The 26,274-nt window shown below is 38.2% G+C and overlaps 1 protein-coding gene across 1 annotated transcript in view; it reads left to right on the top strand.

Annotated features, from left to right (window-relative positions):
- The first annotated feature begins 361 nt into the window (after positions 1–361).
- The window catches only part of HNF4G (hepatocyte nuclear factor 4 gamma), a 129,769-nt gene continuing 103,856 nt past the window's right edge, over positions 362–26,274 (top strand). Inside the window, exon 1 of the mRNA XM_045454841.1 lies at positions 362–679. The gene's annotated coding sequence lies outside the window, so the exon portion shown is untranslated. The remainder of the gene's footprint in view (positions 680–26,274) is intronic.

Raw genomic sequence — 26,274 nt, 5'->3', positions numbered from 1 at the left:
CCCTAGACTAGGCGTGACCGGGAGAGGACGGTGCCCGCGGTGCGGGCCGGGCGCGGAGGCTGGCGAGGACTCCAAACGGTCAAGCGTTGGAGGGCCTCACCCTGATGGTGGGAATTTAGGCATGTGGCGTGTGGCAGTTACCTCCGGGCGGCCTCGGGGAGGCCCCGGTGAGCCACTACGGTCAACGGGAGGCCGGGGTTCGGGGCTTGCTGGCCCGCCCGCCGGTCACCCAGGGGCCTTGGGAACAGGGAAATGCGCGCGCCGAGGCGGTGGCGGCCTCGCCGCTTTCAGTTTTCATTGAGGCTGCTGGTTACTGTTTAACATCCCCACCCACGTTTCAGTTTGTTTAGTAAATCGATCGTTCGGTGAGAGTCAGGCCGCTGCCTTGTCGCCATTGAGCAAAACTAATATCCTTCAGCATACGGTCAAAAGTCTTTGCTAGAGATCAAGACAAACAAACAAACAAACAAACCACAAAATCCTTAAGCCTCCTCTCCCAGCTCCCCCCAGCCCCACCCCCACCTCCCACCTCCGCGCTTTCAGCCAACTTCCCAGGCTCGGAAAAGTGCGGCACGGGACGCCGCTGCTGGGGTGGGTGGGGGGAACGTGCCGCCGGGAGATGCGGCGGCTGCGGCGCAGCTGACTGCGACCTGGGAGCTCCGGGAGCGCCTCCGCGCAGGTAAGTTTCTCTGCCCGCGCCGCGCGCGCCGGGGGGCCGAGCCCGAGTCCACCGCCCCCGGCCGGTGTCGGGCGGGAGGAGTCTCGGGGCCCCTCGGGCTGCTGAAGGAGGGGCGCTCGCCCGCCCGCGAGCGGCTGAGTCTTGGGATTCCTACGCCAGGCAGGGATGAAAGGAGATACCTCGAGGCCTCCCCCAGCCTGCGGTGGAGGGAAGAAGAAAGGGTTGCAGGAGGGGCGGTGGGGGTACGCGCAAGCCGCTCACCCAGAAAAAGTAAAAGAAAAGTTGGATTTGTTTGGGAGACAAAGCTTTGGTGTCGTCGGCGGGTCACATGGTTGCCAGGTCTCCGGGGGCTTCGGTGGAGTTTTGTTTTTGTTCCCCCCCCCCCCACCTTGGCCTGGGGCAAGGCCAGGGCAAATGGATATCTACGGGCCCCTGAGGTTTGTGGGGAGGTGCTTGGTCCTGGAGCATCATCCCAACGCCTTGCTCCAGTCTCACTCAGTTCTCCCATAGAGACGTTTTGGGAGTGGGCATCTTCCGGTGAGGCTGCTGGGAGATTATATGGGAAACATACATATATAGTTGTATCTATAACTATAGATATAACTATAGATAATCTATAGATCTATAGATACAACTATAGATAATCTATAGATCTATAGATATAACTATAGATAATCTATAGATCTATAGTTATAGTTATCTGTAATATATATCAATAGTTGTAGTTAATATTTATCTACAACTATAGACAGGTATAACTATATATGTACATGAATATATAAAATTCTGTCTAAACCAATTTTGCTTCCTTTGGGCAGAGATCCCTTGCAAGCTTGTTTGAACACTGCGCCATTTGAGTGTTTCCGTGTCTAAGGAGAATAAGCCAGCACGTGATGTGATCTTTGAATTGAATATAGTATGTGCTTCATACCTGATGAGCCTGTTACTAAGGCTTGCTCAAAAAAGTCCAAGGACCCCTCTCCAACCTGCAGTCTTCAGTAAACTTTCATTTGACAACAAGTGCTGGAGAGCACAGAATACAGAAGCTCTAAACCTAAAGGGTTGTCCTGAAAGCTTACCACCTCATAGATAGCAACATTTCCTGGTTTTGTTCTGTTCCTTTTCCCACTTTTCCATCCATTTTATCTGTATCTTCTCCCTCTTCACAAACATTTACTCCTCATTAAAATATTCTTCCTCTCCTGCTATCCCTACTTTTACATAATAGTCCCGCAGTTCCCACCCTCTCACCACACCTTTCTCTGTTTTTCCTCTTTTGTGGACACATCATCAAGCCACCTGATATATTATTGTGTGTTGAAGTCAGTGGCCCAGTAGGGTTGGCTCCTCCCTGGAGGAAGAGGAGACAGAGGTGTGAGTGTTGCTAAACTACTCAGTTTTCTCTTTTCAAAGTGGAGAAGAGGGGTTCTTGGCTGGCTCTGTTGGTGGAGCATGTGACTCTTGGTCTTGAGGGTCCTGAGTTCCATCCCCTCATTGGGTGTAAAGATTACTTTAAAAAAAAAAAAAAAAAAAACTGGAATGGAAATTGAGAGCCATTGTTCTCTTTCCATTTCTCCTAAGCTCCATTTATGGGCCTACAAATATGTAATTTTTCTCAACATGCTTTAGGAGGGTAGTACAATGCTTAAAGTACTATATGGGTCTATTAAGATCTTTTAAGCCTTTTACTCTGTAGTTGTTATCTAGGCATATGGGACAGTGCAAATTTTGGGGGGATTGCTAAGCTTTTTTTTTTAATACCCTCATGCAAATAATTTTGGTTTTGAGTGCCCCATTTCTTTGAAATTTTTTGTTATTTCTGTGAATTCTGAAAATAGTACTTGCTTATAAAGCAACATGAATATTATAGTAAAGTATAAAGTGAACCCCCTTCCCTATTCCGCTTCATATGTGTAACTGCCATTGATAGTTGGGTTTGTGTCCCTTCATGTGTGTGACCACAGGAATTTTTCCTTCATTATTGCAAAAGATTGGCTAATGGCTCATATCAATATCATACCAGTGTTTTGAAGTTTATTTTTCAGTTAATATTTATCAAATATTTCTCTGTCAATATATGAAGATTCTTCTTTTCTTAATGTATCTACCCAGTGTAGCCAGTCACCATATCACAGAATATTCACTTGGTTGTAGGGTTGTTCACTGCGCAGAGGTGACCAGCTAAGGGGGAAGTGAGGACTGAAACCTTGATCTTACAAATAGTGATGCAGTGAATGTCTGTGTACATTATCTTTGCAAGGGTACTGCAGAAGATTTATTCTGAGAAGAGAATTGCTGGCTCTAGGGGGATGTTCACTTCAAATTCAATAGATATTCAAGGAAACTTCTTAAGTACCCACAGCGTATTTGCTATGCTCTTGCCAACACTGGATAATATTGGTGTGTTTAAAATGTTGCCAATCTGATAGAAAAATTGATTTCTCCTTGTTGGAGTTTTATAATTTGGAAATTATATAAACCAGTCTTGGAACATCTGACTTGGAGAGCTTGAGAATTTTGTTTCAAAAATATAAGAAAGTAGAAAAGGACTTGACTGCATTTCAAAATACCATCTCATTTTGAGTTTGTAAATGATACCACTGCATTTGCTACTATCTTTCCATTTACTAAATGGCTAGAGATGCTGATACATGGTAAGTGAGAATTCCTGGGTCACAAACATGTGGCTCTGGTGTGCCTTGTAGTTGCTGTTGGGATTTTTGGCTCTTGACTTACATGTTTGCCACCTTCGTTAAAGAGGTTTCACACTCCTGGGGCGCCTGGGTGGCGCAGTCGGTTAAGCGTCCGACTTCAGCCAGGTCACGATCTCGCGGTCCGTGAGTTCGAGCCCCGCGTCGGGCTCTGGGCTGATGGCTCAGAGCCTGGAGCCTGTTTCCAATTCTGTGTCTCCCTCTCTCTCTGCCCCTCCCCCGTTCATGCTCTGTCTCTCTCTGTCCCAAAAATAAATAAACGTTGAAAAAAAAAAAAAATTTAAAAAAAGAGGTTTCACACTCCTGGAAATGAAAGCTCAATTTTAGACGAGATATCATAGCTTTAGATCCTTAAGCTGTAGATGCAAACAAAATAACCAGATGTGCAATGATACCTTCAGGTAGAATCCGTTCTGTTCACTCTCCACATAGGAACTGTCACCTGCTAATATTGATCAGCTCATACACAGACACAAGGAGTGTTTCAAAAATGGCTTACTCTTACAGCTGGACAACTTGTTTAGGAATATCAAGAATATATATAATATATATTTATATGTATGTGTAATATACATATTTAGCTAATACTGAATTCTTAGTATGTGCTATAAACTGTTATAAGTTATTTATATGCATTTTTTTTCTTTCTCGTATATTCTTTAAACAAATTTCTGTAGTTCATACTAATATTGTCCCCATTTTCAAATGGGAAAAATGAAGCACAGAGACATTTAAAAACTCCACTAAAGTTACACATGTCCAGGTGATAAAACTGGGGATTCAAATCCAGCCCCCATGGCTCTAGGCCATGAGAGTAACAATGGCTGCTCTACGGGGTCATCGGGTTGCTCACTGCACAGGGATAACCAACTGAAGGGGACGTGAGCACTGAAACCTTGATCCCACCCTGCAGGCCAAACTATGTTCCTTTGCTTTCATCTGAGTGTTACCTAGGGAAGGTACTTTTCTGAGTCACACGTCTGTAAGGGCTCACAGAAACCCTGCTCCTGATGTATTGGGAGCTGTATGTATACAGATGTGCTTATGAAACTAAGTGCCTTTGTAACTCAATACTGTCGTGCCCATTCATTATGGATACACCTTCAAGAACAGATCTGCCCTATTGCCTATACTTCTTAACTTATATTTAATACATAATGGCACAGTATGATCTCTGCATGGGAGAATTAGCTCATAGCCTCTGATGTTGTGTTGCCATGAAAACCATTGGTTTTATCAAGATGGTTTTCTGAAAAATGCATAAGGACTTCATTGTCTTTTTCTTTTTTTGTGATTTTTCTTAACATTTTGATGGACATGAAGGTCTTTGAGGATGACCAACTCACGACATATAAGCCAAGAAAGAAGGCTTTGTTTCATGTAGAGAGGTTTTTATCCCTGCCCTACCATTTACTAATAGGGAAGTAGGGAGGAGGGGGCGTGGGCAAGTCCATCTTTTTTCATTTTTGAAGTGTATGGGATTATAATACCTATCTTATAGAATTGGTATACTGATTATATATGTTAATACATGAAAACATTTAGAATAATGATTTGGCTTACATTAAGTACCCACTATGTATTCTGTGTTGCTGCTGTTGTTTTCATAGAATGAGATAATGCATCTAAAACACTACTTGATTTACAGTAAGTTGTTAATAAGTGTCACCTGTTTTTATTGACCTTCTCTCTAGAGAAATTCTATTTGCATACACAAACAAATTACGTATGTCTTCAAGAGTTTATAGAGCCCTAGAGACCTGGGTAAGCCCTCTAATAGGCCTCAGAGATACAATGATGAATAAGATAGACATAGTTCCTGACTTCATGGTGCTTTTAGCTAAACAGGGTACAGGGATTGCCCTGAGTATGTTCAGTGATTAGAGCATGGAGTTTGTATCATTAAGATCTGTGTGCAAATCTGTTTTGCTCTCTGCCAGCTTTGTATCCCTGAGTAAGTTACTTAATGTTTCCGTGCCTGAGTTTAAAAAGTTGTAACATGAGAATAGTCGTTACTCTCAAAGTATATGGGTATTAATGCTTGTATTATTTATACCAAGCATTTCATTTTTTGAAAGTTTGATACTTTCTCTATACTCTATTTCAGTATAGCAAAATCACAGTTATATATGATAGCAAAAAGTCAACATAAGCATCTAGGCATTGTGTCCTCATCTCATTTATTTTTTTTTAAGATTTTTAAAAAAATTTTTTACATTGATTTATTTTTGAGAAACAGAGTGAGACAAAGCGTGAGCAGGGGAGGGGCAGAGAGAGAAGGAGACACAGAATCTGAAGCAGTCTCCAGGCTCAGAGCAAGCGGTTAGCACAGAGCCTGATGCAGGGCTCGAACTCACAAACTGTGAGGTCATGACCTGAGCCGAAGTCGGACGCTCAACCGACTGAGCCACCCAGGCGCCCCATGTCCTCATCTCATTTAAAAGTATTAGCTAATCACATCATCTGGGCCCAGTAACTTAGTAATTTTTAATATTTTGAATCTTTGAGTATTGTTCCTCTAGGCTCACATACTGTATTGTGTTTTTCTCATGCTCTTAGCATACTTAAGATTATGACATCTGTCCCACTATTTGTTTGTTTGTTTTGCATTTTCTTGTTTCAGACATCGTGGCTATAGGTTGCACATGAAGTTGATATATGTTAATTTAGCAGGCATTAAGTTATACACACCATACTAGGTGCCTGGAATACAAATATAAATAAAGTAGTGTCCCTGCCCTCAAACACAAATAATCTGCCTGGAAGACAAATACATAGAATCATCAATAATGTAAGGTGACAACTATTCCATTAGTATAATGGGTAGAAGTACCATGGAAAATGGAAACATAAAGGATACATTTAGCCTGACTAACCTGGAGAGGAGTTAATGATTCTCTGGTTAGAAGTTGTTGAGTAGGGAAGAATCAGAAAGGTGTTTGGGACAGAGGAGATTACAGTTGGAGCAGGTGGTATGGCAGGGATGACGTGAAGAAGGCACACAGGCCAGATTGTGACTGGGTGCCAAAGAGTTGGGCTCTGTCCTCTAGGCATTGAAGGGCCATCAAAAGTATGTAAGTAGGTTGGGTTATTAAAGTTCACCCTCTTTTTTTTTTTTTTTTTTCCCTTAAAATTGACTGAAAGCATTTGAGTCAGATTGTTAGGTACTTACGGAGAGGACTGTCTCCCTACGTTAGGCTAATTTTCAGCAAAATAATGATTATTTCTAACCTGAATTTTTGCAGCAACCATTTTCCCTTCCTAGTCTTACCAGCCTCCAGTCAGTTTCCCAAGTAGCAGTTAGACAGATGTAGAGAATACCGATTGGATCATTGTTTTATTTTGTTTTGTGTTTTCCTTTCATTTAAAATTCTTTTAACATTCATTCAGTTTTGAGAGAGAGAGAGAGAGAGAGAGAGAGAGAGAGAGAAACAAGCAGAGGAGAGGCAGAGAGAGAGGGAGACACAGAATCCAAAGCAGGCTCCAGGCTCTGAGCTGTCAGCACAGAGCCTGATGCGGGGCTCAGTCACTAACTGTGAGATCATGACCTGATCCGAAGTTGAAGTCGGAAGCTCAAGTGACTGAGCCACTCCGACACCCCGTGTTTCCCTTCATTTAAAACAATCTGTTAACTTCTTAATGCCCTTAGCATGAAGTGCTATGTGACTTGGTCCATGATTTGCAATTAAAACTTCACTTCTCTTTTCTTGAGATCCCTTACTTTCCTTCGGCTGGAATAGATGTCTTAGTTCCTCAAATGTACCATGCTCTGTGCCTTCAGGGTGCTGCTTCTATTCTTTGGCACTCTTAGCCACCATCACCATCATTTTTCCCTCAGCATTTTAGCCAACTTCCACTTATCTTGTAGGTCGGTGCTTAAAAAAACACCTTCAAAATCTTTCTTGACTCCTGATCCAATACATCGACTTCCTTGGATCTTGCTCCCTCCGTGACGTGATGCTTACCAACTTTATCACACATCGTGTTTGGATGTTTGATGATCGTTCTTCCAGACCAATTGTTGGGCCTCTGAGGGCAGGAACCGTATTGCTCTTGCCCACTTCTTTAGTTGGGCATTTAGCTAAAGCTTAATGAGTATGTGCTCACTGAATGAAATAACTGTAAGGGAGGAGGAAGTTGAAATACCAAGAATAGAATTAATATTTTTGTTAGAAACCTGATTTTCCAGCACTATATTCTCTACTGGGGATTAAGCAATGACTGGAAATGATTCTCTCCTAAGTTTTTCATGTCTGGTTGGGGATATGAATAAAAACACTCTTCCTGTGATAAGTGCAAATATAGAGTACCGGAGAAGGATTACAGAAACCTACCAGAAAGCCCACTAACTTTTCCTGGAGTAGGTTGCACAAGAGATGACATAGTAATCCTTTATCTTTAAGTTAAGAGGGATATAATCTATTGATATTGAGATATAATTACATCGAGATAATTATATTGAGATAGAACTTCCATTGAGTAAAATCCATCCTTTTCAGTGAGTTTTGACCGATGTATGCAATCGTGCAATCACTACCACAATGCAATATAGAACATTTCTGTACCCACTTTACCCCAAATTCCCTCATGCCGTTTAGCAGACAGCCCCTTCCATCTCTCCACAGCAACCAATGATGTAATTTCTATCTCCAGTGTTGCCTTTTCCAGAATAATATATAAATAGAATAGTGTAGGGGCACCTGGGTGGCCCAGTCAGTTGAGTGTCCAACTCTTGATTTCTACTCAGGTCATGGTCCCAGGGTCATGGGATTGAGCCCTGGGTTGGGCTCTACACTGAGTATGGAGTGTGCTTAAGATTCTCTCTCTCTCTCCCTCTGCCACTCGCGCCCCCCCACCTCAAATAAAAAAAATTAAAAATAATAAAAAAGTAAAATAGTGTAGTAGTGTATAGCCTTTTGTGTCCTGCTTTTTTTCATTTAGCATAATAATTTTGAGATTCTGTCATGTTGTATGTATCAGCTTATTTATTCCTTTAAAAAAACCAGATATATGAGGTACAATTGACATATAATAAGCTGCATATATTTAAAGTGAACAATTTAAAAAGCTTAGACATATGTATATACCAGTGAAGCAATCACAATAAAGGTAGTGAATGTAGCCAACACCTGAAAGGTTTTTTCAGGGTCCTTTATAAACCCTACCTCCCGCTCCTACCTCAGATAACTACTGATCTACTTTCTGCCCTTGCAAATTAGTTTGCGTTTTCTAGAATTTTATATCCATGGGATCACACAGTATTCTTTTGTGTCTGACTTCTTTAACTCAGCATAATTCTTTTAAGATTCATTCATTCTGTTGCATCTCTCAATTCTTGTTTATTTGTTTGCTAAATAGCATTGTTTATATTGACCTGTTGATGACCATTTGAATTGTTTCATTTCTGTTTCAGTTTTGGCTTTTGCAAGTAAAGCTGTTATGAACATTCCTGAACAAAGTTGTTGTGTGAACATATCCTTCCCTTTATTTTGTATACAGTTGACCCTTGAAAACATGGGTTTGAACTGCACAGACCCACTTATATGTGGTACTTTGAATATATTTTCTCTTCCTTATGATTTTCTCAATAACATTTTCTTTTTTCTAGCTTACTGTATTGTAAGAATGCAGTATATAATACATATAACATACAAACTGTGTGTTAATCGACTGTTTATGCTATTTGTAAGGCTTCCAGTTAACAGTAGGCTGTTAGTAGTTAAGGTTTGGGGAAGTGAAAAGTCATATGTGGAGTTTCAACTGCATTTGTGTGTGTGTGTGTGGGGGGGGGGGGTTCAGTGTCCCTAACCTCTGTTGTTCAAAGGTCAACTGTAATTACTTAGAAGTATAATGGCTAGGGGCGCCTGGGTGGTTCAGTCGGTTAAGCATCCGACTTCGGCTCAGGTCCTGCTCTAACAGTACGTGAGTTCCAGCCCCGCATTGGGCTCTGTGCTGACAGCTCAGATTCTGTGTCTCTCTCTCACTCTGCCCCTCCCCCACTCGTGCGCGCGCTCTCTCTCTCTCTCTCTCTCTCTCTCAAGAATAAATAACATTAAAATAAATGAATGAATGAATGAATGAAGTATAATGGATGGATCATATAGAAGAGACTGTCAAACTGGTTTCCTGAGTAATTGTACCAGTTTATGTTCCCACCAGCAGTTCTAGTTTCTTTGCATTCTTGCCAACACTTGGTATGCCCAGTCTTATAATTTTAGACATTCTAAAAGATATGCAATGAGATCTCATTGTGGTTTCAATTTGCATTTTCCTAATGATGAATGTATCTGAGCATCTTTTCATGAGCTTATGTATGTGCATGTACTTTGATGAAGTTTTGTTCAATACCTATGCATCTCCCTACACCTTTTAAAATTTGAGTTGTCTTCTTATTATCAAGTTGTAAGAGTTCTATATATTTTATAGCTACAAGTCCTTTATCAGATATGTTTAAAGTATTCTTCCCCACATGAATTTATGTTTTGTACAAGGGGTACAATTTGACCAAGAGATGAAGAAAATAAATGATAATTCAATTATAAAAAAAATAATGTGCAAGTGAAAAAAATAAAGCTAGTTTTATGGTTTTATAAGGCTCCAATGTATAGTAAAGCAGGAGAAGGTGGTAGAAAGTGATTTTACAAAAATAGGAAGAGGCTTGAAAATAGACACTTTTTAATGTCATGTATGGAACTTAGACTGTCTTTTTTTTTGTGTGAGCACCAATATTAATAAATACCAGTATAATAACAATAATTATACTAATATGTGACCTTTGCAGTTTATGGAATTCTTTTATATGCACAGTTTATAGTGTTTTCCCTTACATTATTTTATTTAACTCCTCTGACAGCCATGGGAAGACAAAGACTTGGAGGTGTGTGTAGTCAATGTCAAATATAAATTTTTGGATTTTGAGCCAGTTCTTTTTAGCTAATGTCTGTGTGTGTGTGTGTGTGTGTGTGTGTGTGTGTGAGAGTTTAATGTGTGAGGCAAGAATGACACTTGGGTTGGTCGCAAGGGCTCAAGAGTACACTTTCCCAGTGGTGCAGAGGGCAGTGTCCTACTCAGCTCTGGGAGAGGGTATAGTAGACCCTGGTAAAGGTTGGGGAGTATAGTTATACTTTGAAAATGACAATTCACAGTTAATGTAGAAATGTTTTACAAAAATTCCAGAATCTCAGAGGATTTTCTAGACTCTGTGATTTTTCTTTTAATTTTCCTTTATTTGTAAACTGATTCTAGGTGAATAAAGTAAAACTATGTATTTGTTAGTTAATTTGCTAAGGAAACATATAGTGTGACCTAGTTTTTTATTTTTTTAATTTTATTATTTTTTTAGTTTGGGGAAGTTCAAAGATAATGGGAAGTTTTTAAATATCACCTGTATATTTTGGTTGAGTATATTCTGTCTCCATTGTCCTGTCCAGGGCCCTGACTTCTTTTCCCATACCAATCACATGTACCACTTGTCAGCTTCAGAAACAGGAAAAAAATTACATGCTGAACAATCTCACAATTTAGGATTTCTCTCTCTTTCTTTCTCCCTAACTTCCTTCCTTCCTTCCTTCCTTCCTTCCTTCCTTCCTTCCTTCCTTCATTTTTCTTTCTTTTCTCTCTTGGAAGTTTTGGCATTTCCCCATTTGCTCCGTTTTTTGCAAGTTTCAAAAGTTTCAAGTTTGCTCCGTTTTTTGCAAGAACTCCTGTGGGTTCTTTTCATGGTAAAGAAATAACAGGATGGTAAGCCAGAGTAACTGAAATACTCATATTCTCAAGTGAGGGATTTATTCATATTCAAAACACTCTCTTACCAAGAATGTAAAAGTCAATTAAAATTGATTATGTTTAATGTGTCCATACATATTGTTGTATATTACCTGTATATCTTTTGTGTAATCATTCCAAATTCACTTTAAGAAATGCTCTAGTGCTGTGTAGTATGTCTATGCAGATTTAGCATGGGACTGCAGTTTTCTCACAGATTAACCTGGAATGCCAGAGTGTCTTTTAAAGCATATTTGAAAAATCCTTCTCATCAAGTGTATACTACTTAGATAGTTTGGGGCATTGGAAAGACTATGCAGGCTTTGGAGTCAATTAGACTTAATTCAAAGCTGTAGGGCTTTGGGCATGTTAGCCAACTGACCAGAGCCCCACCTTCCTCATGGGCACAGTGTGTTGTTAGAGTTAAATGAGGAACTCCTGACTGGCTCAATAGGTAGAACATGGGATTCTTGATCTCGGGATCATGAGTTCAAGCTCTACTAAAAAAAGAAAAAAAAAAGTTAAATGAGATAGCATTTAAACAGTTCAGTATAGAGTCAGACACAAGGCATATAATGAGATTGCTTCATAGTTTGCATCCTCTTTCTATCAAATTAATATTTCTATATATTTATCCCTATTTCTGTAGGTTTTATATACATACATATAAATATAAACACGTATATACATACTTACTACCATCATTAATCACTAGGACTAGTTAACATTTATTAAACTCTTTCTGTGTGCTGGGCACTAAGTGCCTCACATAAATCATTTAAGCTTTACACTAACACCATAAGATATAAACTATTATTATCTCCATTGTGCAGATGAGGAAACTGAGGCAAAGAGGTAAATACCTGGTTGAGACTGCACAGCCAGGGGTGTTAGGGGTGAACCAAGGCCATTCAACACCAGAGCTCAATTTCTTTTTCTAATAGAGTTGTTATTCAATTAATCTCATCTCAATTTTCACAGTATCTTTTAAGTCTAAATGAAAGAAGTTAATTTATTTTCCTTATGTTTTGGAAATAATTATCATTATTTATATGATGCATGTAAATGATTTCAATGGACTCATTTGATCATCTATCAAGTTAAAGTAACTTATCTGGGGGCGCCTGGGTGGCGCAGTCGGTTAAGTGTCCGACTTCAGCCAGGTCACGATCTCGCGGTCCGTGACTTTGAGCCCCGCGTCGGGCTCTGGGCTGATGGCTCAGAGCCTGGAGCCTGTTTCCGATTCTGTGTCTCCCTCTCTCTCTGCCCCTCCCCCGTTCATGCTCTGTCTCTCTCTGTCCCAAAAATAAATAAACGTTGAAAAAAAAAATTAAAAAAAAAAATAAATAAAGTAACTTATCTGATACTTCATATATAAACAAATAGCATGGTGGATTGACGTCTGAGACAGAATAGATTGTAAAACACTGAATTTAATAAATTAATTTCAATTAAAATTAGCTTTTAATTGAAACTAATTTATTTAAAAATTTTTTTAATGTTTATTTATTCTTGAGAGAGATAGAGACAGAATGTGAGTGGGTTAGGGGCAGAGAGAGAGTGAGACACAGAATCCAAAGCAGGCTCCGAGGTCTGAGCCATCATCACAGAGCCCGATGCGGACCTCGAAATCACGAGCTGTGAGATCATGACCTGAGCCCAAGTCGGACGCTCAACCGACTGAGGCACCCAGGTGCCCTGAAACTAATTTATTAAATCAAGAATAACAATTATAATAGTACCTATTTGATGAAATAAAACATGATGCTTATGGTATTGACTAAGAATTTTAACTAGTTTTTGAGGGTGCAATCGGGGGTGGGGTGGGGAGGAGCAGAGAGATGGGGACAGAGGATCTGAAGTGGGCTTTGTGCTGACAGCAGCAAGCCTGATGTGGGGCTTAAACTCATGAACCGCAAGATCATGACCTGAACTGAAGTCGGATGCTCAACTGACTAAGCCACCCAAGGGTCCCTGTTGAAAAGTTTCTTAGGTCTTGATTATTTGTTAAAGAAACTTCTTAGGAAGCAAGACTTACAATTTAGAAGACCTAGAGTGTTTTAAAAGATGATTTTCCTTTCTTAGTTTAGTTGATAAACTTCTTTCTGGACAAAGAATTCTGCTACCTGAAATTATCTTCGTTATAGATATGTCAAATAGGAAATATAAAGATATTTATACCTAGCATATGTAGTATATATTGAAGTACTTTCTGTTACCACGTGACTTATGAATTTTAATGGTCATATTTTTCTTCTATTTATGCACTGATTCCCAGAAAGTTGAATCTTACTACAACTTGCAAAGTAATTGTTATCTAAGTAGAGAGTATTTTTGATATATGTCCTCAAACTGCATGAAACACTTAAATTATAATGGAGAACAAACAATATGCATGAGTAACATACTTCTCTTATTTAAGCCTAGAACAATTTTAATGACATTGCCATTTTCTACCTATACAACACACGTATTTTTTCTTATGAGTCTGAAACATGACATTTCATTTTGTGAAACTGAATTGATAACTTGTATATTTGAAACCAGTAGCTATGATAAAAATGTATCCTTCATTAATAACTGTTATAATTTGGGGCACCTGAGTGGCTCAATCCATTAAGCAGCCGACTTCGGCTCAGGTCATGATCTCACAGCTCCTGAGTTCGAGCCCCACGTCAGGCTGTGTGCTGACAGCTCAGAACCTGGACCCTGCTTCAGATTCTGTGTCTCCCTCTCTCTCTCTCAGCCCCACCCCCACTCATACTTTGTTTCTCTCTCTCTCTCTCTCTCTCTCTCTGTCAAAAAAAAAATAAAACATTAGAAAAAAAATTTTAAAAGCTCTGTAATTCAATTAAGCAAGTTTTTGAGTATTATGTGCAAAACATATAGTGGCTTAAGTGATATAAGGAATAAATAGAATTCCTAGAGTTTAAGAATTAGCAAAATAGTTGGAGAAATAAATACAAAATACAAAAATAATTCTCATTCAGGTTGGCTTGTAATATATAAATCACTTATTCCTGGATACTGACATATATATATATATATATATATATATATATATATATATGTAATAAATGAATTATATGAATCCATTTTTATACAAATATATACACCAAAGAGAGACTGCATAGTTCCTCTTGTTGATATAGTGTATGCCAGATATAAGGAAAGTATCCAGAGCTTATCTCAAAAATATTTTTTTTTTCTACTTGAAGAAAACTAATGAATAAAATCTTTTTTTAACGTAAGTGTTTTAGTATGCTGGGGCTGCCATAACAAAATGCCACAGGCTGGGTGTTTTGAAAACAGAAATTTATTTTCTTGCAGCTTTGGGGCCTAGATGTCCAGGATCAAGGTGTTGGCAGATCTGGTTTCTTCTGAGTCCTCTCCCCTTAGCTTACAGATGGCCATCTTCTTGTATCTTGGTGTTACTTTTGTGAGTGTCTATATCCTAGTCTTCTCTTATAACTACACCAGTTTTATGTTTTGGCTCATCCATATGATCTCCTTTTACCTTGATTGCTCTTTAAAGACCCTACTCTAACTATAGTTGTATTTTGAGGTACTGGGGATTAGGTTTGGGGGTTAGGGTGGGGGGGCACAATTCATCACATAACATCAGGGTAACCATAAAGTGAGTTAGCTTTATCACAGTCTTATACATTCAAATCTTCCTTATGGAAATGCATACATTTGTTTTAGACTATAAATTAAATCAGCTCAGTCCAAAACCAAAACCATTTGTGTTGACATCTAGAAGGCCTTCTCTCTTAAAACTCACCTCCTATCCATACCTCTGTCATTGCCTTCATGCATCTTCCCTTTTGACCAGTCTGTCCGTTTGGGACAAATGGTAAACGTTGATGTGGCTTGTGGATACCATCTAGAATCACTGAATAATTCATAGAAGGATGAATCTTCTATGAATAATCTGGACTACAAATAATAAGTCTGTTTTTTTTTTAAATATTTCTATATCCTCTGTATGTACATATTTCTATTTCCCATGTTGGCCTTTGAGTAAATGAGGTAATGTTTTGATTAGCAGTGGAGGGAAATTCTGTAGGTATGTATATTTGCATCCCTGAGACTATGAGAAGTTAAAGAGCTATGCCCAATTAAGCTGAACTCCAAAATAGGGCAGGTACTGTGTTTGCATTTTGGGAAAAACATTTTAAATATGTCTTTCTTTCAGATTTCACTCTCTACTGTGTCCAAGGCCTCATGTATGTAAGACATGCATACCTCATCTTAATTTAGAAGTGCTGAGTTTAAGTAAGAAGTGTTGGATGTACAAAGGAATATATGAAACGATTCAAGGTTGCTAAACTGTGTAATTCATGAGTTAATGGGAAAGAGACATACAGCAGAGCACCACTGATGCTGATGGCAAAAGCGGGAAAATGCCAGACCAGTTCTGAGGGACACTGTCCATGGCTGCGTCCTCTCTTCCCTAGTTGAGAGAGATAAACAATTCACAAGGCCTCTAAGGTACAAAGGGCAGTGTCTGTATTTGAAGTTATGCATTAAACAGATTGTTTCAGAGTTTCTCAGGTAGAATCCTAACAACTCAGCTCACAGTAAAAGCTCCAGGATCCATTCTCACAAACACTTTCGTTTTACTAACAATATAATTGCAAATTACGGGCGTTTGGAGCAGTGTGCTCACTCCAATGGGTCTGTTCTCAAATCTTAGAAGATTGGTCGCATTATGTCTTTAGCCATCTTGCAATAAATATCTTAGGAACAGTAGTTCACTGATTTAGAGAAAATGATCAGTCTTGGTATGGGGTGGTATGTGTAAAGCATTTAAGACAGAGGGAATTAGACAGTAGACTAAGCTACTGAGTGACCCTTGACAAGTTATTTAACTTGTTTGTGCTTTAGTTTGCCTGTCTCTAATCTAAAGGATTACTACCTACTTTCAGAGGGTTCCTGAAAAACTTAAATTGGACAACATATATAAGACACCACCCAGCACCATTTTCTAGTACTTGGCAGTTTCTTAATAAATGGAAATATCCTTTCTTTTCACCTTCATGATTCCTCTCCATCCTTCCTGTTACGGTGCCGGAAGTAGATATTTTTAAAAAGAACCCTCTAAGTTTTTCACTTAAACCATAAGCCAGGAGTTATCCTGAATTTCTGTTTTTTCCTTACACACCTAGTCTAATTTGTTAGCAAGTCAGAGACCTGCCAATATTACCTCCAAACGAGCCTCGCAATTTCCACTTACTCTCCCCTCTCTGCTGCCGTGTCATCCAAGCCACAGTAATTGCATACCTGGGCAACTCCAGCTGTCTTGTTAACCGCTCTCTCAGTTTCCATGTTGTTCCCTGCAAGGGTGATCTTAAAACATAAATAAGAACCTATCCTCCCCTTGCCAAAACCGATCCAATTGGTTGTCCATTGTGCCAGGAATAAAGGCCAGACAATGTCGTGGCCTCTGAGGCATTTGATATTCTGCCTTCCTATGGCCACTCTCTTACCTCTGGCCATATCCAGCTTTAATCAGTTCTCAAAAAGTCTAACTTTGCCCTTTTCATGCAAAACACCCTCCGAACTCACCCCCACCTCTCACACATAAACATGACCTGAATATCTTCATCCTTCCCGTCTCATTTAGGTATCACCTCCATAGAGAGGGTGCCAGGAGTTTCCTCTGATTTGTGCCTTCTTCCATACTTATTGTTTGCAGATGATCACGTCAGCCCAGCTGGCTGGGAGGTCCCAGCAGCAGAAGCTTGAATGGACATTGTAAAAAGGGATAAAACAAAAGGCCAGGAGGAAAAGAGAAGAAAGGAAATACTAAATATTTAATAAAGAAAAAAAAAAAAAAGAGACATTCTTTAATCTACTTGAAAACTTTAATAACTTGAAAACTTGTTTCATGACATACATTTTTGTTTGGATTAAGATACGATTATTGCTAACTGCTGGTTTAGGACCCTACAGCAGCACTCTGCAATAGAAATGCCATGAAGCCCCATGTGTACTTGTTTATATTTTTAACATAGCCGCATGGCAAGAAGGTTGAAACAAGGGACAGTAATTTCCATAATCCGTTTTACTTAACCCAGTATATCCAATATATCATTTCTGTGTTAATCAATATAAACATAAAAATTATTAATTATATAGTTTACATTGTTTTTCATAGTAAACTTTCAACATCTAGGAGGTTTTTATGCTTGCAGCACATGTCCGTTCCTGCTAGGCACAGTTCAGGTGCTCAGCAGCCACATGTGGCTAGTGGCCGTGGTTTTGGTGAGTGTGGATCCAGTGATGACTTCAGTAAGATCCAATCTATATACCACTCTTTCATCATCTCGGATGAGTTTTTACTTAATTTTGTGACAATCTAACTTTGAATTGGTTTTTTAGATTAGATATGTCAAAGACTTTTTTTTTTTTTTTTAATTTTTTTTTTCAACGTTTATTTATTTTTGGGACAGAGAGAGACAGAGCATGAACGGGGGAGGGGCAGAGAGAGAGGGAGACACAGAATCGGAAACAGGCTCCAGGCTCTGAGCCATCAGCCCAGAGCCCAACGCGGGGCTTGAACTCACGGACCGCGAGATCGCGACCTGGCTGAAGTCGGACGCCTAACCGACTGCTCCACCCAGGCGCCCCTGTCAAAGACTTTTTTAAAAAATGTTTATTGATTTATTTTTGAGAGAGAGAGAGAGAGACTGCGCTTTTGCGCGTGCGTGAAGAGCCCAGTGCAGGGCTCAAACATGCGTATTGTGAGATCATGACCTGAGCTGAAATCAAGAATCAGAAACTCAAGCACCTAAGCCACCCAGGTGCCCGTGTCATAGACTTTTTAATCAATTTATGGGACAATATTTTCTCACACTTATGAAAGTGAAAAGGCTATCATTTTTCTCTCAAAGTTGAGTGGACATTGGAATCACCTGAGACCTTGTGACCATGCAGATTATTGGGCCCACCAGCAGAATTTTGATGTGTGGATGGAGCTGAGAATCTGCATTTCCGGTATGCTTCCGGGTGCCACTGCTGTAGCTGATGAGGGCTGTCCCTTGTCTGCCCTCAGGCACAGTGCCTGTCAGGACAGTTCTGAGCTGCACCTTTCACTTCTTTGTGGTTGGTGATGGAGACCTTGGAAACCACTACTTTGATTGTCTGTGTGTTTTGTGTGTTGGGGAGTGGCGGTGATAGATGGAGGACATTACCTATCCATTCATTATAGTGCTGTATTTCACTTGTAGAGTAGAGGTGCAAAAGAACCTTAAAGGTAGTGGAAAGAGAACCAAATAACAAATTTCAGAACAGACCGCTAAGATCGAGGGGGGGGGTGACAATACAAGCTCCTTGGTGACTACTTTTTTGTTTTTTGTTTTTTTCTAAATATTTATTTTATTTTTGAAAGGTGGGGAGGGACAGAGAGAGAGGGGAACAGAGGATCTGAAGCAGACTCTACTCTGACAGCAGAGAGCAGGATGCGAGCTCAAACTCACAAACCATAAGGTCAGATCGTGACCTGAGCGGAAATCACACGCTTAACTGACTGAGTCACCTGGTGACTATTTCTTATGTTTTACCACTTTTGCTTAGAGGGGTAAGGAACAGTGTCTATATTCTAGGTCCAGATGATAGACTTTTACTGAAGCAATAGTAGCTGTGTTGAATCCTTAACCAAAAGTTTAATGTGTCCCCTCTGTAGCTTATCTATTTTTTTAGAGATTGAATACCCACTAAGTTCCAATTCTTAAAATTAGCTTTGAAGCTCACGTGGAAACAAGTACCATTGTTTATATGAAAAGAGTAATGCTCATATAGCGACTGTATCATGTTGAAGTTCTACAAAGATGAAATTTGTGTGAATCATGCCTCTGAATACTAGATAAAATTAATATTAAATTTCTGAGTAATGGGAATGTAAATATAACTTTGATAACGCTGTGTGTTTGAAAAATCTCTAAATGCTAAACTTAGAAAAAATCAGATAAAATTAATCTTTATTTCTTCTGTAAGTTTGAATTTTCCTATTGCATTATCTAATATTTATTGAGCACTTATTATTGGCAGGCATTGTTCTAAATGCCTTACCTGCTTTAACTTGTTTAGTCCTCAGAACAACCCAGTGATTCCATTCTTATTTTATAGATGGACATTATTCAACTAGTTAGTAGCAGAGGTAATATTCTTTTCTTTTTTAAAAAAAGTGTTTATTTATTTTTTAAGAGATACAGGGAGAGAGGGAGGGCCAGAGAGTGAAGGAGACAGAATCCCAAGCAAGCTCTGTGATGTCAGCGCAGAGTCTGTCCAGTATTCCCAAGGACAGAATTACTGGATCATAGAAGATGCATATTTTAGCTAACATTGATTTTTTTTTATCATTTAAAATCAATTTAAAATACTAGCACAAATAATTCAATGTTGTAAATTGATAAGAATATTACACTCATCATACAAAAGGGGAGAGAATAAGTAATTTAGGAAAGCAGTAACCAAGTTGAATCTAGAAAATCTTTCGTTCATGGCAAAACTTAACAAGTTATATCTACCTTGGATGATTCCCTTTCTTTCTGTATGAATTTATCATAAATGTAACTGTATAATTATTAGTGCACATACATATGTTCCTAAACTGTTATGGTTTTCTTAGAATAATAAAAATAGTGATAACTATTTTTTTAATTGAGATGTGATTGGCATACAACTATTATTACTACTTTGGCTATGTAAACGTCTTTCACTTCTTCTCTTCATGGAGTTTGCTCATGTGTGTCACCTCACATTTAGTTAGAACTGAATACGCACTACCAACTGACAGGTAGGTATTTGTTTATGTTAATGAACCTCATGAAACTATCCCCTTGCACTGTGTTTAAGATAGGGTGCATGTAACTAGTTGAGGTAAGCGTAGCACACACAAACACTACACACACAAATCCTGAGCTTTATTGTGTGTTAGTGACTACGATTTTGTAAACATGCTTTGTATTGAAGTAAGGTTATGAGAACAAGAGTTTTAAAGAACTTGAGCTATTCTTATAAATTTTATCTTCTGCTTATATTATGGCAAAAAATTGCTCTAAATTAGATGATTCTTTTATATCCTCTCTTACACCTCTGAACCAGGAAGTGAGCACAAAAAACTCCTTTAACACAGGCTTTCATGCATAGTCATTAAGCAGCTTTTATTTGTTAAGGTGTGTTGGCAATAAATATCTTCTCTCTGGGACACCCAAATTATAGCCCGGTGTGAAGCTTAATTATATCATTGAACTGCAGACCAGACAATGTTTCCATTATTGCAATTCTTATTTATTGGAAGATTAAAGCGTGTAAAGTGAAAAGAGTAGTTGGGAAGTGATAATGATTGGCTAAGTACTATGGAACTCGCTGCCACTGATCCAACTATGTTAATGTTTATTTTAGGACTCAGGAGTATTATAGTCACCTGTTAAAACTTCATCATGTAAAGCCATTTCTAGACCTGGGGGTTATGATGAAGTAGGAGAGAAATGGAGTGATTTATTTTAAAAGCAAGACAGAAATCAGATTTAAGCATTTTAAATCTGTGTGTTCTTTCCCATATTGTTATATAGGTAACTTTACTTTTGGGGAAACAAAACAAAACAAAACAAAACAAAACACAGTGTTGGGGGCAATGTTCAAAGATACTGCTATTACATTGGAAGTGAAGCAATAATAGGTAATTTTTTAAGGACAGTTTTAGCAACAAATTACAACATACCACATATTGGCTCTTTGTAGGTACTTTTTTACTCATGCTCTCAACTCTGGTTCTTAACATCAGAATGAACTCCACCTTCTGAAGACCTGTGGGTGGGCTGTGGTGTTGAGCTTCTAACAAGTATCCAGATTCTGTCTGTTGGAATAATTATTAAAAAAATAAGAATATTGTGGCATCTGGTATAGTACCTAACAGTTGGTGAGTGTCTTTAATATTTGTTGAATAAATGAATATATTAATGGAGGAGGTAAACAAATTTTAAAAAGTGTGTGCTTTGATTTAGATAATAGCAGATATATTGAGAAAAAAATAGAAAATAAAATTTACATAATACTTCAATAAATGCATATGTATAGCAAAAAATAGAATTATAATTTGTTAATTTAAATGGCCTCTGAAGGTTTGTGTAGCACTTTAAGCCAGCAGCTCTCTTCTCAGCTGTGTACCCTAGCCAAGCACTTGCACACATGTACGAGGAGCCATGTACAGCAAGACCTAAAGTTTGTTTACTTATTTTGAGAGGGAGGGAGAGACTGTGGGGGGGGGGTGGGGACAGAGAGAGAGGGAGGAAGAGAGAATCCCAAGCAGGCTCTGCACCGTCATCACAGAGCCCGACGCAGGGCTTGAACCCATGAACCATGAGATCATGACCTGAGCTGAAGTCGGATGCTTAGCCAACTGAGCCACCCAGGAGCCCCAGAGAATGATATATTGGGTATGATTTCCTTTATATAATTTCAAAATATAGAAAATCTAAACACTTTTCACATAATACCTAAATATGAATGTAATTAATTCTATTCTGTTAAGGGAAGAGTGGGAAAAATGATCAAAATCTCGTGTTAATGCTTATTTTGGCATATACCTGGCAGGTGGATATATGATTGTAGAGAGGCACAAATGAGGCTTCCACAGGCTGTCAGAGTGCTCTTTCTCTATTTGGGTAATGCTATTCAGTGTTTCATTTACTATTGACATTTAACCTGTGCAAGTGCATTATATACATGGTTCCTTTTCTGATATATTTTACAATTAAAAATGAAATGAACTGCCCCTTCGGGGCAGTAGTGTGTTAGATAATATCCTTGTATTCTTGGAGTTTTCAGCTAGAGTAAAGGTAGACATTAATTCAATTACTGCAATTACTGTAGGCTTACTGAGTGCAAAGTATGTGGTGCTATAAGGCTAGGCAATAGGTGATATGATCTAATCAAGAAGTGCAGAAAGTGGGCGCCTGGGTGGTGCAGTCGGTTAAGCGTCCGACTTCAGCCAGGTCACGATCTCGCGGTCCGTGAGTTCGAGCCCCGCGTCGGGCTCTGGGCTGATGGCTCAGAGCCTGGAGCCTGCTTCCCATTCTGTGTCTCCCTCTCTCTCTGCCCCTGCCCCGTTCATGCTCTGTCTCTCTCTGTCCCAAAAATAAATAAACGTTGGAAAAAAAAAATTAAAAAAAAAAAAAAAGAAGTGCAGAAAGAGTTTCACTGAGAAAGTGGGAATTGAGCTAATATCTAAATAATGAGTGAAAACTAACTTGGAAAAGAAAAAAACAAAGGTAAGAGTATTTCTTGTAGAGAAACTCATTCATACAAAGGCTTTGTGGTGCGGGAAAGAGCACTATGGATATGAAGAAAAGAAAGAAGGACAATGTAGTTGGTGCAAAGAGAGAAATGAATATTGGGAAGAATAGTATTAGCCGAGATCAAAACATGGATCTTATAGATAATATTAAGGCTTTTGTCTTTTCCCAGAGTGATGAGAAGCTATAAAGATGTTTTAGGTAGGGAACAGATTTACATTTTGAATATATCACTCTGGCTGCAGTTGGGTAGGGGCCAAGGTAGATATGGGTAGACCAGCAGAGAGATTATTGTAGTAGTCCAGGTAACATATTATGAGAGCTGGGATGAAGGTACTGGTAGAAGGGATGAGAAGACATAGATTGATTTCAGAAAAATTTTGAGGGCAAAATGTAGGGGATTTGGTAATGAAGTGGATTTGGGAAGTGAGTGAGAAATACCTCAAGAATGATTCTTAAGTTTCTAGCTTGGCTAAATGAATGGCTGGTGGTACTCTTAACTGAGAGGGAATAGAGGAAGAACACCATTGGTTATAGGGACTCTGTACCTGTCTATTCATGTTTTTACATATTAAATATGTGCATGTTAGACCTCGGAGAGCAGATACTGATCTAATTTAGACAACCTTTCAAAAGTGTGTTTCTCTGCTGTGTATATTATGTCTTGCTCTGAATATTCAATATAAGACCAGTTTTTTTCTCCTTCCTTTTTCAGACAACAGACAGACATATGAATATAAAGGAAGTCTTTTTTGTCCCTTCCTCTCTTCCATTTCAATTTCCAACCATCACCCTTTCCTTCTAGCATAGGAATCTCTTACTCTAGATTTAACATAGTGGAGGATTATTGGTTTTTTGCTGCTCTCCATGGTTAAAATAATACCTTCTCTCAGTAATGAAGCAAGTAATGCCCAATGTTAGGCCTGTTCCAGTATTAGTGAAGATCTTGACATTTCATAAAGGTGTAATGATTTAAAGAGTAGTTCTGTGCTGTCACCTTTGAAGAGGAAAAGCTAATAAGGGCCTTCCTGAGTCTGAATTTAAGATAGTAGGCTAGAATCATAATATGTCATTGCTCTCTTCCAACCAGAAATCCCATGTTCATTTTTCCCTTTAATTTCTGGCAATATGGTAGATGTGTGTCTATAGAAATCTTCCCATTAGTGAAAACTAAAAAAATACCAACAGAGTATAGTTTTCGAAAAATCTATTTTTTAAAAAGATTATTTAATTGTACAGCTGAGTTTGCGGGAAAGCAAAGGGAATTTTAAGAGTCCATGAACACCATGAAGTCACAATTCAAGAGAAGTTAACAAGCACTGAAGCAGACATTTTTCCTGGGATATTTGGCAGTTCCTCATGGCATCCAGTTTAGGATTTGAGAACATTTTTGATTAACAAAAAATACCATTGACTGGCAAAAATTGGTTAGATTGTACCGGAAAACACTTTGCATAAATAGGATCTCTGGAAGAAAACCCTTCTTGTGACTTCAATTGAACAAATAAAACAGATATGAAAGAGTGAGTGAGAGAGAGAGAGAGGGAGAGAGAGAGAATATGCTCTTGAAAGAGAGAGTCTTAATAATTACTTTTCTTGGCCTCGCTTCTGGGTGCAGTGTAAGCAAAGGAAAGTTTTACCTGAAAAAAATTCCTAACTTCACCTTCATGTAATTCAAATTCACATCTGAAAATAAATTTCAGTTTTAAGGTTGATAATTTCCCCAAGTACTTTGCAGAAGCAAGCAAATTCCCGCAAAAAGAAAAGCACTTTAAGTCAAAGCCTTAAATAATTCTTACAGATAAAATTTCAAAGGGCATGAGATCATATCAAAAAATCAGCATTAAATAAGGCAGAACAAAAGGTAAAGTTATTTGGAAAAACAAACACCAGAAACAGATACAAAAAGATTGTAGCTTCTAGAACTTCATTTATAAAATACAAATTAGTTATATTTAATATGCTTAAAAATAATATAGATTATCTAAAATATAGTAAAAACAAAAGACTGAAAACAAGCATAAATTTGAAAAAGAACCAAACAGTAGTTTGAGATATAAAAAAAATGAACAAACAGTACTTGAAATTCACTTTATGGGTTATACAGCAGATGAGATACAGCTGTAATGGGAATTTTCTGAAATAAAAGATAGATCTGAAGAAATTACACAGAATATAGAACAGAGAGACAGCTAGAAAATATGAAAGAGACTTAAAGAGCAATGGAGGATAAAAAAATTGTCACATATACCTAATTGAAGAACCAGATAGAGGGAAAAGAGAAAATACGGGTGAGACAATATTCAAAGTAATGATGGCTGAAATAGATTTTGAATTGATGAAAGACACTGATCTTCATATTCACAAAGCAAAACAAATCTCAAGCCAATAATACAGTGTAGTATAATCAACAGAACACTTTAATATATTATAGCAAAATCACCGAACATTGATCAAGATGAAGACCAAAAAAAAGTTAACTGAAAGCAGAAGGGTAGTAGTAGATGGTAGAAACAAATCTAAACATAGCAGCGGTCATTATAAACATGAATGAATCACAATTTCCAGTTAAAAGACGTTATTAGGCAGAAGACAAAACAAAAGACATCCAGGTTCTATTATTAGTAGAAAAACTGTTAAACTGAAGAATACATAAAATGTGAAAAATAAAAATTGGGAAAGATATACAAAAGAATTGGTAAGCAACAACAACAAAAAAGTTTACTTTTTAAATAACAGATAAAGGAAATTCTAAAAAATATTGTTCCATGTAGTGGCCAGCCTCTGAGCTGACCCCCAGTGATCCTTGCTTTCTGATATTCATGGCTTTGTGTAGTTTCTTATCCTAATGAATAGGCATGACCTATATAACCAATAAGATATTCCAGAAATGATAGTGTGAGGTGGGGACCACGGAGGGAAGAAAGGAAAGAGAGTTATTAAGCTTTGAGAGGAAAGAAACGAAGTATGATTTGTTATGTAGATGACATGATTTCCCATTTAGGGAAAAAAAATCTACAAATTATTAGTCATTTTTAACTATAAAATCAAAATAACAAAATTCAAGTACAATTCCATATATTAATACTTAGTTAATATTTTAATTTGGGAAGATGTTCTATTTTAATAACAACATAAATTATAAGGTATCTTAAGAATAATGAAAATAATGCAATTTTTTTCATGGAAAATTATAAAATTGTATTCAAAAACATTGAAATACATCCAAGTAAAGAGAGAATCACACTATAGATAAGAAGATACTATTTTTAAAATGATACTTTTCCTCAAATTATTGTATGATTTAATGCAATTCCTATCAAGTCTTAACAAGACTTTTCATGAAGACTGACTAGCTCATTTTTACATTCATATGGTAGATCAAAGGGACAAGAATTACTAATTCACCTCTGAAAAAGTAGTACAGGGGAGCACCTCTTGTCCTATCAGATATCAAGATATGTTTTAAACCTATTGTAATTATTACAGTGTGTTAGTTCAGGAATAGATTGCCAGAACAGAGTGCTTAGCTCATAAACAACCCACACGTGTATGGAAACTTGTTCTGGCCAGCATTGCAGATCCCTGGAGCACGCTTGGTCCTCTGGCAAAAGGTGTTGGGAAAATTAGCAGTTAGTATGGAAAAGATAAAACTGGACCCCACCTCACTCCTACTTAACAAAAATCAAGTCCAATTGGATTAATAAATTAAATTTAAAGGGGACATTATAGAATATCTTTCTGATCTCTTTCTATGAAAGGATTACTTTTAAAAAGATGCACAAGATTCTGGACAGTTTGATAAATTTCACTTCCT

This window comes from Leopardus geoffroyi, chromosome C3 (genome assembly GCF_018350155.1).
Source record: "Leopardus geoffroyi isolate Oge1 chromosome C3, O.geoffroyi_Oge1_pat1.0, whole genome shotgun sequence".
In the NCBI taxonomy this organism is placed as follows: Eukaryota; Metazoa; Chordata; class Mammalia; order Carnivora; family Felidae; genus Leopardus; species Leopardus geoffroyi.
This window is presented reverse-complemented; position numbering and strand designations above follow the sequence as displayed.